Below are 21,276 nucleotides of genomic sequence, written 5' to 3'. Positions count from 1 at the left end.
TTTCATTCCTTTCTATTCAATTATTTCTCCTTATCCTAATGGTTATCATTCATCAATTTATCTCCATTAACTGTGGGAGGTTCAAGGTTCAATCCTTGACCTCGCCTCTTCTTATTCTATATTTTCTTTTGTTTTTATTTTTCTTTTTCTCTTATTCTTTTCATTTCTTTATGCTCTAAGGAAAATAATATTCATATACCTATTTTAAATTTCGTGGGTGTTACAACTACAACGTATAATGAGTAATGTCTATTATCATTTTAAAATATTTTATTTTTTTGTTATACTTATATTTATATTTGATATTTCATTGGATATAGGGTCGGATATCCAAATAACTGACAATCCATCGGATATCTGATACATAAGAACCACCGGATATAGGGTCGGATGTAGGTCCTGATATTGCATTATCTGATCTAGTAGGGCCGGATAATTTTTTACCCCAATAACCGAACCAACCCGATCCGTGATCACTCCTAGCTCTAACCGCATGAGTCTTATGATCATCAAGCGTGGCATACCTGAGGCTTTTAGGGGCGTGGTGTCTAATAGTGTCACCAAAGCTAAGGAATATCTCGATGAGATTGAAAAGTGCTTTGCCAAAAGCGATAAGGCGGAAACAAGCACAATTCTGAAGAGCTTGATTTCCATGAAGTATAAAGGCAAGGGAAATATTCGGGAATATATCATGGAAATGTCCCACCTTGCATCGAAGTTGAAGGCACTTAATCTTGAATTGTCGGATGACATGCTTGTGCATTTAGTGCTTATTTCTCTTCCAAACCAGTTTAGTCAGTTTCAAATCAATTATAACTGTCAAAGGGAGAAATGGACTCTTAATGAGCTCATTTCATACTATGTTCAAGAGGAAGAGGAGGTTGAAGCAAATCAAGGCTGAAAGTGCCTATTTGGCAAGCACCCCTAAAGATAAGGGCAACAAAAGAAAGAATGAGGCTACTAAAGGTCCTTATGTGAAGAAACAAAAGCAGGATACTGATACGAAAGGTTGTTTCTTCTGTAACAAGTCTAATCATGTCAAGAAAGAATGTCCTAAGTACCATGCCTGACGTGCGAAAAAGGGTACATTTTTCACTTTGGTCTGTTCTGAAGTAAATTTAGCTTCAGTACCTAGAAGCACTTGGTGGTTAGACTATGGTGCTACTACTAACATCAGTGTTTCAATGCAGGGTTGCCTGAGCTACCGAAAGCCAACTGATGCTGAAAGATGCATTTATGTGGGTGATGACAAGTCGGTTGAGGTGGAAGCAATAGGCCATTTTAGATTGTTGTTAAGCACTGGTTATTATTTAGACTTAATAGATACTTTTGTTGTACCGTCATTTAGACGGAATTTGATTTCTGTTTCTAATTTGGACAAATTAGGTTACTGTTGTTCGTTTGGAAATGGTCAATTCAGTTTATCTATTAATTCTACTGTTGTTAGAACCGGTTCACTTATAATTTATGACAATCTATATATGCTTGATATAAATACTTCTTATATTGAAACCCTGAATGTGGAATCACGTGGTACTAAGCGTAAATTTAATAATGAAAATTCAAGTGCCTTATGGCACAAACGTTTAGGACACATCTCTAGAAATAGAGTTGAACGACTTGTATCAGATGGAATTTTACACTCCATTGATTTTTCAGACCTAAATGTTTGTATTGAATGCATTAAGGGCAAACAAACCAAAAGAAAGAAAGAGGGTGCATATAGAGCTACAGAAGTATTAGAATTGATACATACAGATGTTTGTGGACCATTTCCAACATCTCCTTGGAATGGTCAACAATATTTTATATCATTCATTGATGATTATTCTCGATATGCATACCTATTTCTTATTCATGAGAAGACTCAAACATTGGACATTTTCAAATCATTTAAGTTTGAAGTTGAGAACCAACTAAACGAAAGAATTAAGAAAGTCAGATCTGATCGTGGTGGTGAATACTACGGCAGATATGACGGTTCAGGTGAGCAACATCTAGGACCTTTTGCTCAATACCTAGAGGAGTGTGGAATCGTCCCACAGTACACCATGCCAGGCTCACCAAGCATGAATGGTGTAGCTGAACGACGTAATCGAACTCTTAAGGATATGGTAAGGAGTATGATTAGTCATTCAACCTTACCAATGTCACTCTGGGGAGAAGCATTAAAGACAGCAGCTTACATTCTAAATCAAATACCCACTAAAGCAGCTACTAAAACACCTTTTGAGCTTTGGACAAGGCGAAAGCTAAGTCTCAAACATTTTCATATTTGGGGATGTCCAGCTGAGGCTAGACCGTATAGACGACATGAAAAGAAACTGGACTCCAGAACCGTAAGTAGCTACTTTATTGGATATTCTAAGCGATTACGGGGCTATAAGTTTTATGATCCCAAAATAAAGATCATCTTTGAGACGGGAACTGCAACATTCTTTGAGGATATTGAGTTTGGGGGGAAGAATAAAGTAACTGACCTTGTCTTTGAGGAGGAATGTATTCCCACTACTCTTCAAGAGGAAATGATTTATAATCCTATGATTGCTTCTAATAATGATCAGGATTTTATTCCTGTCAGTGATCAGGATGCAATACAAGAACAACAAGACATTGTTAATCAACTCCCAGAAGAACAAACTCAACAACCTCAAGAACCAGTGTGTGTAGAACCAGTGCCTTTACGAAGATCCACTAGAGAAAGGAGGAGTGCTATTTCGGATGATTACATAGTACTACTTCAAGAACATGAAGAAAATGATGGTATGGCGGAGGATGATCCTATCAACTTTCGTCAAGCCATGCAAGATTCAAATTCTCAAATGTGGATTCAGGCAATGAATGAGGAGTATAAGTCAATGCAAGACAATAAAGTTTGGGAACTTGTCCTATTACCTGAAGGTGTGAAACCCATTGGTTGTAAGTGGATTTTTAAAACCAAACGGGATTCAAATGGTAATGTGGAAAGGTATAAAGCATGTCTTGTAGCTAAAGGCTATACTCAGAAATATGGGATTGACTTTAAAGAGATCTTTTCTCCAGTTTCAACGAAGGACTCTTTAAGGACAATCATGGCACTTGTTGCACACTTCGATATGGAACTCCATCAGATGGATGTCAAGACAGCCTTTCTTAATAGAGACATTGAGGAAACAATCTATATGGTGTAACCAGAATACTTTGTATTAGGAGATCCAAAAAGTATGGTTTGCAAACTTAAGAAGTCCATCTATGGGTTAAAATAAGCATCTCGTCAATGGTACCACAAATTTCATCAAATAATCATCTCATTTGATTTTGAGGTAAATGTGGTAGATGATTGTGTGTATCATAAGTTCAGTGAGAGTAAGCATATCTTCCTGGTTCTATATGCTGATGACATTTTGCTTGCCACAAACGATATAGGTATGTTGAACGATACCAAGAGATTTCTATCTAGATATTTTGAAATGAAAGATCTTGGTAACACATCTTTTGTATTAGGAATCCAAATACATCGAGATTGTTCTCGAGGTATTCTTGGATTATCGCAAAAGAACTATATCGATAAGGTGCTTAAAAGATTTGACATGCAAGATTGCAAACCAGGTAATACCCCAGTCGCTAAAGGAGACAAGTTTAGTCTTAAACAATGCCCTAAAGGAAGCCTCGAGATTCAAGAAATGCAAAAGATTCCCTATGCTTCGGCTGTAGGAAGTCTTATGTATGCTTAAGTTTGTACGCGTACAGATATTGCGTACATTATTGGAGTGTTGGGTAGATATTTAAGCAACTCATGAATGGATCATTGGAAAGCAGCAAAGAGGGTAATGAGATATTTAAAGAGAACTAGTGATTACATGCTCACATATAAGAGGTCAGATACTCTTGAGATCATGAGATATTCTGACTCTGATTTTGCGGGATGCCAAGATAGCATGAGATCCACTTTAGGTTATGTTTTTCTGTTGGCTAGCGGAGCCATCTCTTGGAGAAGTGCCAAACATGCATTGACAGCTTCTTCCACCATGGCAGCAGAGTTTATAGCATGTTATGAGGCATCTAATCATGGAATATGGCTGAAAAATTTTGTCACTGGGCTGCGTATTTTGGGAAAGGTTGAAAGACCACTGAAGTTATTTTATGATAATCGATCAGCTGTATTATATTCTAACAACAATAGGAGCTCGACAAAATCAAGCACATTGATATCAAGTTCCTTGTTGTGAAAGAAAGAGTACAAAGTGGACAGATTTCGATAGAACACATAGGCACAAACTCCATGATAGCAGATCCTTTTACAAAGAGTTTACCACCCAATGTCTTCTATGAGCATACCACTCATATGGGTGTTATTCAGTTTGGTGAAATCTAGATCTAGTGGGAGTTTGTACTATATATATATTTTCTATATATGTTTGGTTATGTTGATGAAATATATGTATTTGAAGATTATCTGATCAGATATAAAGTTCAATGTTTACTTCATTACACTTTGTATAACTTAAGTTAAAGTTTTGATCTCACTTTGGTTATAAGGAGGATCAATTGAAAATTGACATGAATAGTTCACCTTACATGTAATTTTCATGCCACATATTCATAATTGATCTATGTCATTTGATTATATTGATGTACGTGACCATTGATGGTTTAGTTGTGAAAGATATAACAAAGACTACATTGATCCTATGTCTATATAATTAATGGACGAGATTGTTAAGGAAACCCTACAGTTATGATGACAAAAGTTATGAGCTCATTAAGGTTAACATTTATAAGTTTACACATATGGTCCAGTGGGAGATTGTTAGAATTTTGGGACCATAATTGTAATTATAAATGTCTAATGTCATCAATTAAAGAAGTCATAGTTTAATGTAATCTAATTTATGATTAAGGAATATGACTTAAGGGGTTAATTGTTATGAATAAATTAATGTGGATACCATGTGCAATTTCTAATTTGTTGAGGGGCTAAATTAGAAATAGGCAAACTTATGTTTCTATAAATAAGGGTTATGGTCCCAGTTTGCAGATGATGCTTTTGTTTTATTTCCTCATCGACAAAACTCTCTGGATACTAAGGAAGATCTGCAAATTGAAGATCTTGCCCAAAATCGATTGCAGACTATGGCTTCTGGTATGCTTCTGTAATTTTATCTATTCTGTTTATAATTTCTTAAGAATTGAATATAATGCATAAGTTTTGTGTTGATATTTCTCAACCCAATTATTTTAACAGACGGTATGTATGAGGTGTTACTAGATGGAATTTTAAGGTCAGTATTCGATTATGCCTTACTTTATATCTTGACGACTTATACTAATAATTAGTAGTCATTTGTGATTTATCTCCTCCGTATTAACCTAAGAACAGATTGACGAGGGTGCTAGGGCGAATGAATCGTCTTTTGCCACACAAAAAAGATTATATTTTCAATGTTTTAATAAGGTATATCTAGAAATAGATATTTTAAAGGTAAATGAACACAAACAAATAAGTACTTTAAACAGTCTAGGGTGCCTCCCCATCGCGAGAACTTTATCTTCAAAGTTCATCCACGTGAGGACGCCTCCGAGCCTCTCTGAGGCACCTCCTTAACCCTCCGAGGTGCTTTGAACATTGTTGATCCCTAGATACTTTTAGATTTAACCCTTATAAGAAATGTTAGTTCAAATAACAAATTATACCCTACAAAACAGAGTTAGCACAATTAAATATAAGGCGTTATTAATTAGATCTTGTCTTTCTAATACTAGGATCTAATCATGGTCTCAGCTTAGACTTCTAAAATGAATCTAAGTTGAACCAGTGCCTAAAGTCTTTAATTGGGACTCATCCTCACTGATCACTCTCCTCTAGTAACTTAGCTCACTTACCACACAGAATAGTTTAACTCTCCTTTGACCCACCAGGTCTTTCTACTAGTTGTCAGGTCTGCATACCTAATTGGATTTCAACTAGTTATCAGGTCTCGCAGGCAGCCCAACTTCCCGTTAGATATCGAATCACTCCTTAATCTATCTGGACTTCCCACCAGCTATCAGGTCCAACATGCCTAACTAAATTTCAACCTGATATTAGGTCCTCCAGACCCGTCTCATACAGCCTGGAAAGCTCCCTAGTATGGATAAAAAACACAGTTTACAGAGCTTATCGAGTTCAAAGTTTGGGGGATATTTTTTGCAACTGATGGCGCCTGAGACCAGCTAGCAGTTGGTCGTTTAGAAAATATACCCATGTTTTTTCCATTTTGATATCTGACCACCCTAATAAGCAGGGAAAAGTTACAGAGACAGATTCAGTACAATATCCTCACTCTACATTTATTTATATGGAGAACAAACGGCTTCGCAAATGCACAAGTGCGCGCGCGGTTAGAGAGAGAGAAGGCAATGGCGGATCAATTCCTTCCGGGCATCGTCATGGCTTCGATCCTGGTGTTTCTTCTCCTAGTAAGGTTCCGGGGATGCAGGCGGAAGGCTCATCTGGCCCTCGGAAATGGAAGTTCATGTTCTATTCGAGCTGGAAAGGGTGGCACTGGCACAGACGTTATCATCGTCGGCTCTGGAGTGGCAGGCTCTGCCCTAGCGTACACGCTTGGGAAGGTGAGACGTTTCTTTGCTGCTCTCTTCGATTTTTGCTTCTCCTAGTTATGCTCACCTTAAGATATTCTTACAATCTATTCCTAAATTATATGAAAGAAGGTAAATTACGGGGTCAACTTATAGTCTATTGCTAAGTTGACTAGGGAGTGGGCGAATTTTTTTTTTTAATGTATGTGTTCACTGAGAATTGATCTCTTACCCTATTATAATAAGTCTCTCACTTTTTAATTTATTGGACATGGTGTGGAAACTTAAATTTTCTATTAATTATTATTATTGGAGGAGTATGATAATATCATAATAGATGATTAATATGATTTTATTATTGCTTAATAAATTATTGAATTCTTTTAGTTTTTATATCACTTGACCTATCATATAAATATAAATAAAATAGGAATATTTAGTAGAAATAATTCTCTCTACTCTACTATTAAATTTTAATATAATCAAAATTATTACAAAGCAAGACAAATGGCAAAGCATGAGACCAGCTAGCAAGTGGCCGTTTAGAAAATATATATACCCCTGTTTTTTTTTCCATTTTGATATTGGCCACCCTAATAAGTCGGGAAAATTTACAAGATGGATTCAGTAATTTCCATTTTGATATTATAAACTTTAGAGCATGATGAAAACATTTGACAAATTTCAGAAGGCGGAGCAAAACTCGTGAAGACAAGAGAGACGGAAACGAAATATCCTCACTCTACATTTATTTATATGGAGAACAAGCGGCTTCGCAAACGCACGAGTGCGCGCTCAAAAAATGTGGAACCGTCACATCAGCGGCCCCCTAGAGCCGGTCCCACGGTTATGGAAGGAGGTAAATGCAGGTACACAGCTGAAAGTGCATAGCCGAGAGTTAACCCGAGGCAATGACACCCCGAGGATCGAACCCTGGACCTTTCGGCCACGAAACCATGCACCCCCAGTTGTGCTACGCCCTGGGGAGAGAGAGAGAGAGAGAGAGAGAGAGAGCGGCTTCTCTTCTAGACGAGAAGGCAATGGCGGATCAATGCCTCTCGGGCATCGTCACGACTTCGATCATGGTGTTTCTTCTCCTGATAAGGTTCTGCGGATGCAGGCGGAAGGCTCATCTGGCCCCCGGAAACGGGAGTTCCCGTTCTATTCGAGCTGGAAAGGGTGGCACTGACACAGACATTATCATCGTCGGCGCCGGAGTGGCAGGCTCTGCCCTAGCGTACATGCTTGGGAAGGTGAGACGTTTCTTTGCTGCTCTCTTCGATTTTTGCTTCTCCTAGTTATGATTCATGTTACCTTTAACAGGATGGTAGACGTGTACATGTAATCAAGAGAGATTTGTCTAAACCTGACAGAATTGTTGGTGAAATTTTGCATCCAGGAGGGTACCTAACACTATAAAAAAATTGGACATTAGGACCGCAATATTAGCAGCGGTTGATGAAGCGGTTGTAACAGCAGATCCAATAGAATCGGCTAAGTGTAACCACTCCTAAAACCGCCTCAATTGAGATTTTTTTGATGCGGTTGGTAAACCGTTGCTATTGGACACATATAGAACCGGTTATTAGAACTGCTTCTATAAGCTCCTTTTAGAAGCGTTTTGGAACCGCTCCTATAAGTTCCTTTTAGAAGCGGTTAAAACCGCTTCTAAAAGGTTACATATGACCGCTCCTAAAGGGTACATACGAGATTAATAAAAAACCATGTTCGCATCTCATATTATTTTCACAATTCCAGCAAACCTTTCTATTTCAGTGACCCTCTTTGTTCCAGCGACCTTCTCTTTTCTATCGACCATCTATATTCCAGCGATCCTCTCTATTATAGCGACACATCAGATTAATTGCACCCTAGCGTCATCCTTCGACATCCACATCATAAATCACCTTTGATTTTGTTTCTCGAGGTAATTTCTTGGTTTAGTTTTCGTATGGTGACAATGTTTTTATATGTTAATGGTGATAAAAATTATAATCGATTAGGGTTTAATTTGTGTTGGCCGGTAGATTTGTAAATTTTTCCAATGAATCCCTTAATTTGATTTGTTTTTTTCTACAAGTTATCCGTATTATTTTTCAAGTTTATTATTGTAGTTTGCTTACAACGTGTCTATGATGCTAAGCTTCATTTTTATATTTAGTAATTGTATTTATATATATGTTTGTTGAATTCTTGGAAATTTTATCTACGAAGTTTCTTTAATTTTTGATAAATCTTGCTTCAATGTTTTAACTTTTATAAATTATTGAACAGCATCAAATTATGCAGAAGCAATGGATGGCTGCGCCACATGGCAGTCTTGAGTATCGGGTGGGAATCCTATATTTTTTACGTTATGCATTTGGTGATGCGGCTCCAGATGTCACGAGACCATGTCCTTGTTGCAAATGCATAAATTCATTGAGTCATGATCGTGAGACAGTACACGAACATCTGATGATAAATGGTATTTTACAAGATTATCACATCTGGAATTTTCATGGAGAAAACTAATTGTACAAGATCATGATAACAAAGAACTTCATTATTCAGTGCAACAAGTTTCTGAAGTAACTAGCCATGAACCGATGGTACAAGAAATGCTGCATTATGCATTTGGAATTCATGAAGGATCTACAAGTAATGAAAATTACATTGGAGCATCAACGAGTCATACACCAATTGAGTCTAATGTTAAAGATTTTTATCGACTAATTGAGGAAGAGAAACAACAGCTATATACCGGATGCACAGAGTTTTCTAAACTGTCGTTCCTTGTTGAGTTATTTCAACTGAAAGTGAATGGAAAATGGAGTGATAAGTCATTTACAGCATTGTTGGACTTCCTTCGTCGAGTACTTCCATCTGAAGCTCAAGTGCCTAAGTCGTTTTATGAAGCAAAGAAATTAATTTCTAGTTTAGGACTTCATTATAAAAAAATACATGCTTGTCCAAATGATTGCCTGATTTATTGGGAGGGAAATGAGAATGAACAGGCTTGCAAAGTGTGTAACCTTCCAAGATGGAAAAATTTGCAGAAATCATCAAGGAGATCGTATAAAGGTGGAAAAAAACGTCTCGAGGTTAAAATTCCAGCTAAAGTCTTTTGGTATTTTCCATTGAAACCAAGATTGCAACGGTTATTCATGTCATCTAAGACGTCTGAAAATATGTAGTGGCATTTCAAAAAACGTGTTTCAGATGGAAATCTAAGGCATCCAGCTGATTCTCGAGCATGGAAGGAATTTGATGAACGTCATTATGAATTTGCGTCTGATCCTAGAAACGTACGCTTGGGACTCGTCGCTGATGGGTTTAATCCATTTAAAAATCAAAGCACTTCACATAGTACTTGGCCTATTGTCTTGATGCCTTACAATTTGCCGCCTTGGGAATGCATGAAGCCTTATTCTATTATTTTATCCACCCTTATTCCAGGTCCAAAAGCACCTGGCATTGATATTGATGTATATTTGCGCCCCCTATTGACTGAATTGAAAGATTTATGGGAAAATGGAATTGCCACATTTGATGCTTGTGACAAAAAAATGTTTCAAATGCGGGTTGCATTACTTTGGACAGTTAGTGATTTTCCTGGTTTGGGTTGTTTGTCTGGATGGAATACATATGCCAAGAATGCATGCCCAACTTGTGCTGATAATACAGATGCAGTGTACCTAAAATATGGCAAAAAGTGATCATTCAGAGGGCATCGTCGTTTTCTACCACCAGATTCAGAAATGCGAACAATGCCAAGTTATGGCAAACCTGAGCTATGTGAGTTAGATTTGGCACCATTGTCTAGATCTGATGTTCTACGAATGACCTTAAACAAGAATGTGATTTTTGGTAAGAGTAATGCATCAAAACCAAATGTGAGAATAAAAACAGGATCAATTGAACAAATGTGGAGAAAACAAAGCATATTTTTTAGCCTTCCATACTGGGAATTTAATTTGATCCGACATAATTTGGACCCTATGCATATTGAAAAAAATGTTTGCGACAATATTGTTGGAACACTTTTAGGTGATTCCAACAAGAGCAAAGATAATTATGCAACACGTAGAGACTTAAAGAATTTGGGTATTATGAAACAATTATGGCCCCGGGTACATTCAGATGGTAGAGAGTATTTGCCACCTGCATGTTACTCTATGTGTAAAGATGAAAAAAAGATATTTTGTTCTGTATTGAAAGATATTCGTGTTCCTGATGGTATGTCATCTGATATCTCAAAGTGTGTGGATGTTGGACGTTGTAGGATTATGGGCTTAAAAAGCCATGATTGTCATATTATGATGGAACAATTCCTTCCAATTGCTCTTCGTCGCGTGTTGTCAAAAAAGGTAACCGCTCCACTTATTATGTTGTGTGAATATTTTAGAACAGTATGTGCAAAGACCCTACAAGAAGATGAATTACAAAAGGCTGAAGAAGGAGTTATTTTGGTTTTATGCCAATTAGAGAGAATATTTCCACCATCTTTTTTCACAATAATGATTCATTTGGTGGTACATTTAGCGTATGAAGCAAGAATTGTTGGGCCTGTACATTATCGATGGATGTACCCAATAGAAAGATATCTGGGGAAACTTAAAAATTTTGTTAAAAATAAAGCACGACCAGAGGCCAACATGGCATAGGCATATTTAGCAGATGAATGTGTTGTGTTTTGTTCTCATTATGTAGATGGTAACATCTTATTAAACAATCTCGGAACACGACATAAAGAGACACCAAATGATGAGTTTCCCACACTCTCGATGTTTCCGCATGTAGGGCGACCAACAAAAGGGCTTCAAGTAGTTACCTTAGATAACAAAACTCTAACTCAAGCTCATGGATATATTCTCTCTAATTGTACAGTGTTGCAACCATATCGTGAGTAAGTATTACTATTTTTTAAAATTTTTTGCATAATATTTTACTATTTTATGATCAATAATTGGTTCTAATTATATATTAATGTTGATATTCAACAGTGAAATAAAAAATGAACTGAAGAGAAGACATAGATATGGTCAACGTCCAAGTAATTCTCAATTGGATGACATGGTTAGAATGCAATTTCCAGAATGGTTTGCAAGACGAGTAAGTAATATATGTGATTTATTTTATATTATAAATTTTTAATAAATGGACTTGTTAATTTTTTTACTGTAAAAATTATATGTGTACCGTACAGGTTGATCGACTAAATGAACGAATCGATGACTTAGATCTTCGGGTGCTTTCGCGTGGTCCAAATCCAATAGCATTTAGTTATCATGGGTTCAACATAAATGATTTTGCATTTCGCACTGTGGAATCTGAAAAAAACAAAAAGGTGCAGAATAGTGGGGTTATGGTGCAGGCGATGCATGATAATGATGATCATGAGTCAATCTATTATGGTCGACTAACTGATGTCATCTCACTTGATTATGGTGGTTGTGGACGAATTGTTGTTTTTCGATGCGATTGGGTTAACACTACTACAGGTTTCAAAATTGATCCATTTGGATTTTCAATGCTGAATTTTTCATGCTTGATACATACAACAGAACGTGAGGAACATGAACCTTTTATTTTGGCTACGCAAGCTCAAATGGTTTATTATGTTCGCGATCCAAAGGAGGAGGATTGGTACTGCGCCATTCGTCACACACCAAGAGATATGTATAACATGGGCAATGAAGATGATATGGATACGATGCATTTTATTCATTCCTTGTGTTTTTTAATGCGGAACATTGTTTCTCTTTTGTTATTGATACCGAAGTCAATTATCTAGATGTTTTTTTAATGCAGAAAATTTGTTCTCTTTTGTTATTATGCTTGAACATTTTATGACAATTTCAGATTTTACACTTCAAACTTCATTCATATTTCTATATTGTGATTTGTAGGTAACTTTCAAAAATGGCAAACAAAAGAATGCGAAAGCTAATACAAAATAGCCAAAGACGATCTACAAGAGAAGATTCAAGTAACAAGGAGTTGATCATGAAAATGAATCACAAGACACAACATCTCATTCACCATTAGAGCTACAAAATGAGGAGGTTAATGAGCAAGGTGAAAAACGTTTTTGGATATGAATAGAAAATTATTTTTTGCAACACTAAGTGAAAATTATATTTTTCAGATGAAAATGAGATCATGTCTTCATCCCAAGCTCAGAAAAGAAAACGTGGAAAGACTATTATGAGAGATATTCATGCATTACATCCCGATCATATGCTGGTAGTGAAATTCAATGAAAGGGGACAGCCTTACGATGATCTACAACCGACTCTTGCAAATTATATTGGGACTATTGCACAGAATGGAGTTGTGTTGCCCCTGAGCTTTTTAGATTGGATAAAAATGCCAACAAATCGCTTGAATGATGCATGGAAACTTGTTACTGTAAGTTTATAAGATCATAATTTCAATTATGAATTTAAAGCATGTACATATTTTATTTTATGTTTATAGGCACGTTTCTGCATCTCCAATTGCCATAGAAGAGTTATAATGCAAATGATGGGGGCTGCGTGGAGACGGTGGAGGACTGAAGTGAAAGCTACATCTTATGATTTAAATACTCCACTAGAAGAGCTTGTTGCAATACAACTCATTCCTCATGGGTTGACACTTCAAACATGGGAAATTTTATGTAACTATTGGAAGTCTACCGAGGTACAACTAGTATTAATAGGTTTTTATATATGGTTATGGATGTTATAATTTCCTTATAAATTTTTGTGCCAGAAAACTTCAAAAATCAATAGAGAAAATGCGAACAAAAAGAAAGGGATTCATGCACAAGGACGCACTAATATTCCATCATTGGAATATAAATTTGTAAGAATCAAAATTATTATTTTTTTCTTTCTTACAGTTAGTTTCACACTGCTTATTTACTGTTTTACACTTTAATGCTCTTATCCTTGAAGTTCCAAGGTTTTATGAGATTCTAGAAATTGATTACAAGCAATGTAATGTATATAGTTAGTTTTTGATGGAATTTGCAAATTAGAAGTATAAGTTGTTATGCAAATAGAAGAATTTATGCTATTAATATTTGGTGCTAAATGTGGATTTGTTATCCTGTTAGTTTCAAGAAAATGGAAGAAAACCGAGTCGTATTGAAATACAACAATTGAGTCAAAGAAGTAGAAAGAAAGGAGGCGCCCCTATTGATGACGAGGCAATACGAATTGAGGTAATAATATATTTCACTTTTTAAGTCGACTTTTAAATATTTTTTTATTCTATTAACAATTTATTTTCTTGTTAGAATTTACTTAAAGAGACTGTGGATCGTCACCTTCAAGATAAACCTGAAGGAACACAACCAATAGAAGTCCATGAGGAGGCATTTCGGTAATAATATTTTTTAAATTTCATTTCATTTTTGTAAAAGCTGTTGCAAATGGTTCAACTTTAATTTTATTCAGTATATAGTGAGGTTTTTGGACCCCGAGCATTCTGGTCGGGTACGATGTTTAGGAGCTGGTGCGTTGCCTAGTCAAGTGTTCCCAGAGTTATATAAACATAGCTCAATGTATTGGCAAGACTATCACTCTAATTCAGATATGACGGACAAATTTAAGGAAATGGGAGAGAAAATTAAAGATATGGAGTTGCGAGAAGCACAACGACAAATGGAAATAGAGCAGATGAAAAGACAAATGAAAGAAAATGATCAATTCCAAAATTTTGCATGGGTAATGCTCAGTATGATGTCGGGTAGTGCTGGAGGTTCTCATGGACCTGAATCATTACCGGCACAGGTAATAACATTAATAAAATAAAAGAATTTGTTTAAAATTATTTGTATAGTTAAGTACATGATAGCAAATTTATTTATTTTTGTAGATGACAGCTATGCTTACAAATATTATGCAACAACAAGTTTCATCAATTGCGGAAGGAAATAGATGTAGATCCTCTCCATCACAAGAATCAGATAATAACTAGACAGGTTAGAAATTTTTAAATACAAATGTTTTTGTTAAGATGAAGTTTTAGCAGCTCATCTTGTTTATCACAATTAAACTGGAAACAATTAAATTTTGAATTAAGTTTAAGGTCAAACTCTATTTTGTGACTCTATAAGTTTACTATTTTATCAAGTTAGTATATAGTCATTAAAGTCGTAAAGTATGACTTCATTAAAGTCTCAAAGTATGATTTTGGCTGATGTTAATTGCTTAGTGTGATGCCTTTTCTGGCTTCTTAAGCAGTAAGATCAAATCTTGCTTTGGTTATTGCATCAATCTTGATCATCTCTCAACTTAATTGAGATGCTATGTATGATAGCTCTGATTGGAGCAGTTAACTGTGAAAATTTACCTCACTGAAGTGACCTCTGCTGTACTGGTTCAGGAAATTGAATTGTTCAACCGAAAAAAAAACCTTACCTAATTGATAAATTTACATTATTTGCTTGCTAGCAATATACTAGAACAATGTGCTCTTTTGTAACTTTATTTTTTGTATCTGCAGAATTTGACCCAACGATCATTATCTTTTTTGAACAAGCCTGGAATGTCTATATTGCTCCTTGAGATATTAAACTACAGACTACTTCCTCTATACAGGTGCTACAATGAGATATCCTTTACCATGGTCTCTCTAAAAATCTAAAAAAGTTGTTTATTCCTTATAGAATTTAACTTGGATATTTCATGGTTCATATTGAGTTTTGTTGATGATGGAAATCTTGTAGATCTGCAATATCATATCTCACAACCTTGACTAGATAAGCATTGAACGAGTTAAAGTTGTTAGAGTGTATACTAAAAGCCTAGCTTTTGGTATGAACATTTATCTAGAAATAAGAATCACATTGGTCAAATGTCTACATTTATGATAAATGTAGTTGCTCAATTAATTTATATTGTAGATAACATGGTGTGTGGTGTCACACACAGAAGATCATGTTATCGGTTCCTTATAAATTATAAACAGTGGCTCACGACCATGATGGAAAGGAACAAACCATTGGAAGGTCGTAGTGTAATTAGGTGTTAGTTTATCTTAACTATATAATTACACTAGTACACTTAGAGTGTATTGAGTAGGACCATTTGAGGTCGTTTCTTTTATACTGACTTTATAAAGAAACAAAGACCTCGGTTATTATGGAAGTGTGTGCTCTTAATCCTAATATAATAACAAGCACATATATTTGATATTTATTTCTTTAATTTATCAATGGGTGAGATTTAGTTCGATGAATCAATAAGCTCGATAAGTTGGGAAATGATATCACTTATAGTGTGTGTTGTTGATTATAGAAGGAAACTGTGTCCTAGTAATCTAGGTTGAGAATGTTCCCAAGAGGAGCTCATAAGGATTGTCATGTTAAACCCTGCAGGTGGACTTAGTCCGACATGACGATGAAGTTGAGTGGTACTACTCTTGGATCTAAGATATTAATTAAATGAGTTGTCAGTAACTCACTTAATTAGTGGACATTCGATATCTTAAACACAGGGAGACTAACACACTCATGATAAGAAGGAGCCAAAAATGTAATTTGGGATTGGTGCCGTAGTTCAATAATAGTTCTCTAGTGGAATGAATTATTATTGATAAAATTAAGTTGTGTGTTCGGGGCGAGCACGGGATGCTTAATTTTATCGGGAGACCAAAACCAATTCCTCCTCTCGGTCCCTATCGTAGCCTCTTAATTATAGAGTACTATACCCACCTATACCCACCTTCTTACCCATGCTATAGGGGTCGGCCAAGCTAGCTTGGAGACCAAGTTAGGGCCGGCCATGGGTATGTTCATGGGTGAATTCATGTGGCCGGCCCTATTAAAATAAAAAGGAATTTTAATTTTAAAATTTTTCTTATGTGGATAATATAATTTAAAAGAGAGTTTAAAAATTTAAATCCTTCCTTTTATAAGATTCTACAAAAGATTAAGAGAAGAGTTAAAATCTCTTTCCTTATTTGTAGATTAAAAGGTTGATTTTAATTTTGGTAAAAACTTTCCTTTTAATTATATTCATGATTTAAAAGAAAGTTTAAAAATTAAAAATTCTCTTTTATTAGTTTCTACAAAAGATTAAGAAAAGATTTAATATCTTTCCTTATTTGTAGATTGAAAGGAGATTTTAATTTTTAGAGATAACTTTCCTTTTTGGAAATTATCCACATGTTTAAAAGAAAGATTTTAATTTATAAAATTTCTTTTTATTAACCAATCATGAAGGGATTAAAATTATTGGAGAAATTTTTATAAATTTCTAGAAACAAATTAGGAAGTTTTAATTTTTGTTTTAATTAAAACTCTCCTTGTTTTGGGGAGAAGAGTGGCCGACCATTATAATTTGAAAAGAGAAAATTATTTTAATTAAATAAATTTTCCTTTTAAATGGCAAAAGAATTAAGGAAGTTTTTATTAAATTTTCCTTATTTGCCAAGACCAAGGATTATAAAAGAGGGGGTAGAGGAGGCTTCAATGCTAACGACTCTATTCTATTTTTCCTCTCTTTTCTCCTTGGGTGTGGCCGGCCCTTTTCTTTCCTCTCCTCTCCTTTGTGTGGCCGAAACCTTCTCATGGTGGAGATAGCTTTGGTGGCCGGATCTAAGAAGGAGAAGAAGGAGAGAAAAGAAGCCTCTTTTCTAGCATCCCTTGGAGCATGGTGGTGGTGGCCGAACCTCTTCATCCTAGGAGAAGTTTTGATGGCCGAAACTTGTAAGGAAGAAGAAGGTGCTTGGTGGTTCTCATCTCGGAAGATCGTTGCCCACACAACGTCCGAGGTTAGAAGAGGAATACGGTAGAAGATCAAGAGGTCTTTTTAAAAGGTATAACTAGTAATTTTTGTTTCCGCATCATACTAGTTATTTTTGGAAATAATACTAAATACAAGAGGCATACGATTCTAGAGTTTCGAATTTATTTTCGATATGGTGTTCTTTTGTTTTTCTTTCCCTTGTGATTTGATTGTTCTTTTCGGTTAACCTAAAGTTATTTTAGGAAATTAAATATTAGCTTTCCATAAAAGGTTTTGTCTAGTCGGTGGTGGTTGCTCCCATATCCAAGAAGGTCATGTGCCTCGCCACGTCAGTACTGGGAACCAATTATGGAAATTAATATTTAATAGAATTAATAACTTAAGGTGATTTGGGTCGAACGTGTTAAGTTCCGCAGGAAACCCAAGTCAAAACCTAAAAGAACGAATAGATTAAGTTTTGGATCAAACGTGTTAAGTTCCGCAGGCGATCAAAAATTTAATTTAAAAGAACACATGGTAGCTAGGAAAAGGTTCAGACCTTTGTACAAAATTTTTGTACAGTGGAACCTCTAGGTTTTCCGAGTAGCAACCAACAAAAGTAGTTTATGAAGACCATGTATAGCTGCTTTGTGCCTTGATCTTGTCTAAATTTTCTATTTCATCCTGTAATGTATTTTTTTCCAACTACTAAATAGTTGGATTGGCCAAACATATGAATAGATTGCTTGTTCTTCTCGAAAATGGTCATATGCTAGTCATTTTAGGTTAGCATGATGTTATGAATCTTTAAAAAGGCTATTGCTAATGTTATGAAGCAAAAAACTATATTCTTACTTTGATCACTAAAGTCGCAAGGGTATTCATCATTCTTTATAGCTATATAGTCTTTTATATCTTTTTCCCTTCTATATGTCTTTGCATTATTTGAAGTTTGCATTTTTTTTGAAGGTTGCTATTGAAGGTTGGAGCAAATGCCTTTTGTCGCTTGAAGCAAATGCCTTTTGATGCTTTATTGGCGAAGAAAACTTGTTATTGAAGTTTCTATATATTTTGGGAATTAAAGAAAGGATTGTATTAGTGGTATAGTGTGGTGTTAAATGTATGTTATGAATATTTTGAACTTAAATATGAATATGACTTGTTTATTTGGTAATCCAAATTGTGTTATGAATATAAATTAGATTTGTGCAGTGAAATATTAATATTATCAATTGATTTAAATTGAGCATTTATTTTGGAAATCTATAGGTACAATATGATATAAAAGCATTTTTAAATATGGTAATTCTGTATATTTAGAGGTGGTTTAAAACCGCTCCTATATATAGTGTCACTGTTGTATAATAAACTTATAGGATCGGTTACAACCGCATCTAAACGACTATTTTCTAAAATGGTTTACAACCGCCTTTAATAAATCAGCCCTCTGTGTCAGTTTTAGACCACTTCTAAAAAGTCATTTTTAAATTGCAAAGTAAGTTATAAGACCGGTTTTAACTGTTTGTAAAAGTTGACCTTCGGAATCGGTTACTAACCGCTCCTAAAGGTCCACCTTAAGGCGACCCATATTGATCTATATACGCGGTTACTAACCGCTCCTAAAGGTCCACCTTAAGACCGCTGCTATTGGTAAGCATTAGAAGCGGTTTATAAGTTTAAACCACCGGTCAGTATTACCATTTCGGTTGCATTTAGCGTCGCCAACACCTGCACCGGTTTTGTAACCGGTGCAATAGGGTTAGCAGCGGTCGTAAACCGCTTGTATAGGCCTTGAAAAACCGCTGCTAAACCCTTATTTTTTTGTAGTGTAAAATTGCTAGAGCTGGGCCTCGAAGGTAAGCCATCAAGTTGATTATTGTTGATTGAATTTCAATAATTATTATCGACATTGAAAACTCCAATTGAACATTGAAAGCTCATACCATCTTTCCCGGTATTTGTCCCAGACCGTGTTGATGAAATCGATGCTCAACGAGTCGTTGGTTATGCCCTTTTCAAAGATAGGAAAAGCGCCAGGCACACATACCCTTCGAAGAAACATCATGAAGTTGTTGCCGGGAGGAGCTTTCGTAATGGGTGTTTCATCCAAAGGATGCGAGAGAGAGCAATTTCCTTCCATAACTAATTTCTATTCCGTTTGTATAGACTTTTGAATATCTGTCATTCATGCAGTAAATATTATTAGAGTATCACTTTCGAGATCGATGGATCATGAATCTTTCTTCCAGTGTTGAACTGGAGCAGGGAACAATCACGTCCTTGATTGAAGAAAATGGAACAGTCGAGAGAGTTGTTTACAAGACTAATTCTGGCGAAGAGCAACGCGAAGCTTTTGCACCACTTACAATTGTATGTGACGTTGCCTTTTCAAATTTGAGACGAACACTCTGCTCTCCAAAGGTAAAAAGAAGACCTAAAACTCTTCGTTTAGATTTATTTTCTGTTTTCATATCAATCATTCTAACAATTTATTTATTTATTTATTTCCTTAGGTGGATGTGCCTTCTCGCTTTGTCGGTATGGTACTCAGCTTCCATTTTCCAACTACAGTTTTATCATCTTAGGAGACCCTTCGATCATACTGTTTTACCCAATAAGTAGCACTGAGGTTCATTGTCTGGCCGATGTGCCTGGAAACAAGATACCGTCTGTTGCTATCGGTGAAATGACAAATTTCCTGAAGACTGCTATGGCTCCTCAGGTACTTCAGATTTACTCGAATAGAAATACAAGATGCGTTACTCCCTCACCGTAATTCCTGTAATCAATCAATTCAGGTTCCGACTGAACTGCATGATCCTTTTATTGAGGCCATTGATAAAGGAAGCTTTAGGTCTGTGCCAAACAAAAGCATGCCGGCCGCTCCACATCCTACACCAGGAGCACTCCTGTTAGGGGATGCTTTTAATATGCGTCACCCACTTACCGAAGGCAGAATGACGGTCGCCTTGTCCGATATTGTTGTGCTCCGTGACCTCCTGAGGCCCATCCCTTATCTCCATGATGCAGCTTCTCTGTGCAAATACTTGGAATCCTTCTACACCTTAAGAAAAGTAGTAAAGGAATCTGACTTTAATATGCTTGTCACACTCATTGTTTGATTGTGCCCTGTGCACTGTCATTTTCTTTGCAGCCGGTGGCTTCTACGATAAACACATTGGCAAACGCCTTGTACAAAGATATTTCGTGCCTCATCTGACAGAGCTCGAAGCGAAATGTGCCAAGCCTGTTTTGACTACCTGAGCATTGTAGGTGTTTATTCGAGTGGACTGATGGGCTTACTCTCCGGTCTTAATCCTCGTCCTATCAGTTTGATGGCTCACTTCCTTGCTATTGGGATCCATGGGGTTGGTCGACTGCTTTTGCCATTTCCTTCGCTCGAGAATTAAGCCCTCCATTTGGAGGAAAAATTTCTACAAATACGTCATAACTGGGGTTCGAACTACAAATGACTGGATGACAACCTGGATATCCTACCGTAATACCATACCCCGGGAATCATTGTCCAACATATAAGCTCTATAATGATGTGTACTCTAGAAAAATATACAAACCAAATTAATCATAGCTCATGTGGAAGGTAATTATGTTTACTAAGTATAATGGTGTGATGAGGAAAGAAATTTATATAGAACATACACTTCGATATAAGAAATTTATTTTACCTGCCCCTCCTCCCAAGCATATAAATCTAATATAAGTGTATACACTGCGCCATCCTCATCATGAAATGTCATGTGTGCACAACACCTCCAATTTCATAGTATTCTCAAAATTATTGTGTTTCCAACAAGTAACCAAGAAGCAAGTCCATATGACAATGTTGGTTCTATTTTTACATTCTCATCTTATTCTTATTTGCCTCTTCTAACCTCCATGCCTTGGCAAAAAAGATGTTCCATGCACCTATATATATCTAAATTCTTTAACCCATATTGACATAGTACCTCCGGCCCTCCTCGATCAAAATAGAATCAACATCATCTCCAATTAC

At 36.0% G+C, this 21,276-nt stretch overlaps 1 pseudogene; it reads left to right on the top strand.

Moving 5' to 3' along the window:
* Positions 1-7,598: 7,598 nt before the first annotated feature.
* LOC122054673 lies at positions 7,599-20,671 on the top strand (annotated as a pseudogene).
* Positions 20,672-21,276: the final 605 nt, after the last annotated feature.

This window comes from Zingiber officinale, chromosome 3B (genome assembly GCF_018446385.1).
Source record: "Zingiber officinale cultivar Zhangliang chromosome 3B, Zo_v1.1, whole genome shotgun sequence".
NCBI classification, from domain to species: domain Eukaryota; kingdom Viridiplantae; phylum Streptophyta; class Magnoliopsida; order Zingiberales; family Zingiberaceae; genus Zingiber; species Zingiber officinale.
Note: the sequence above shows the minus strand (reverse complement) of the source record. Positions and strands in the feature narration are given on the sequence as shown.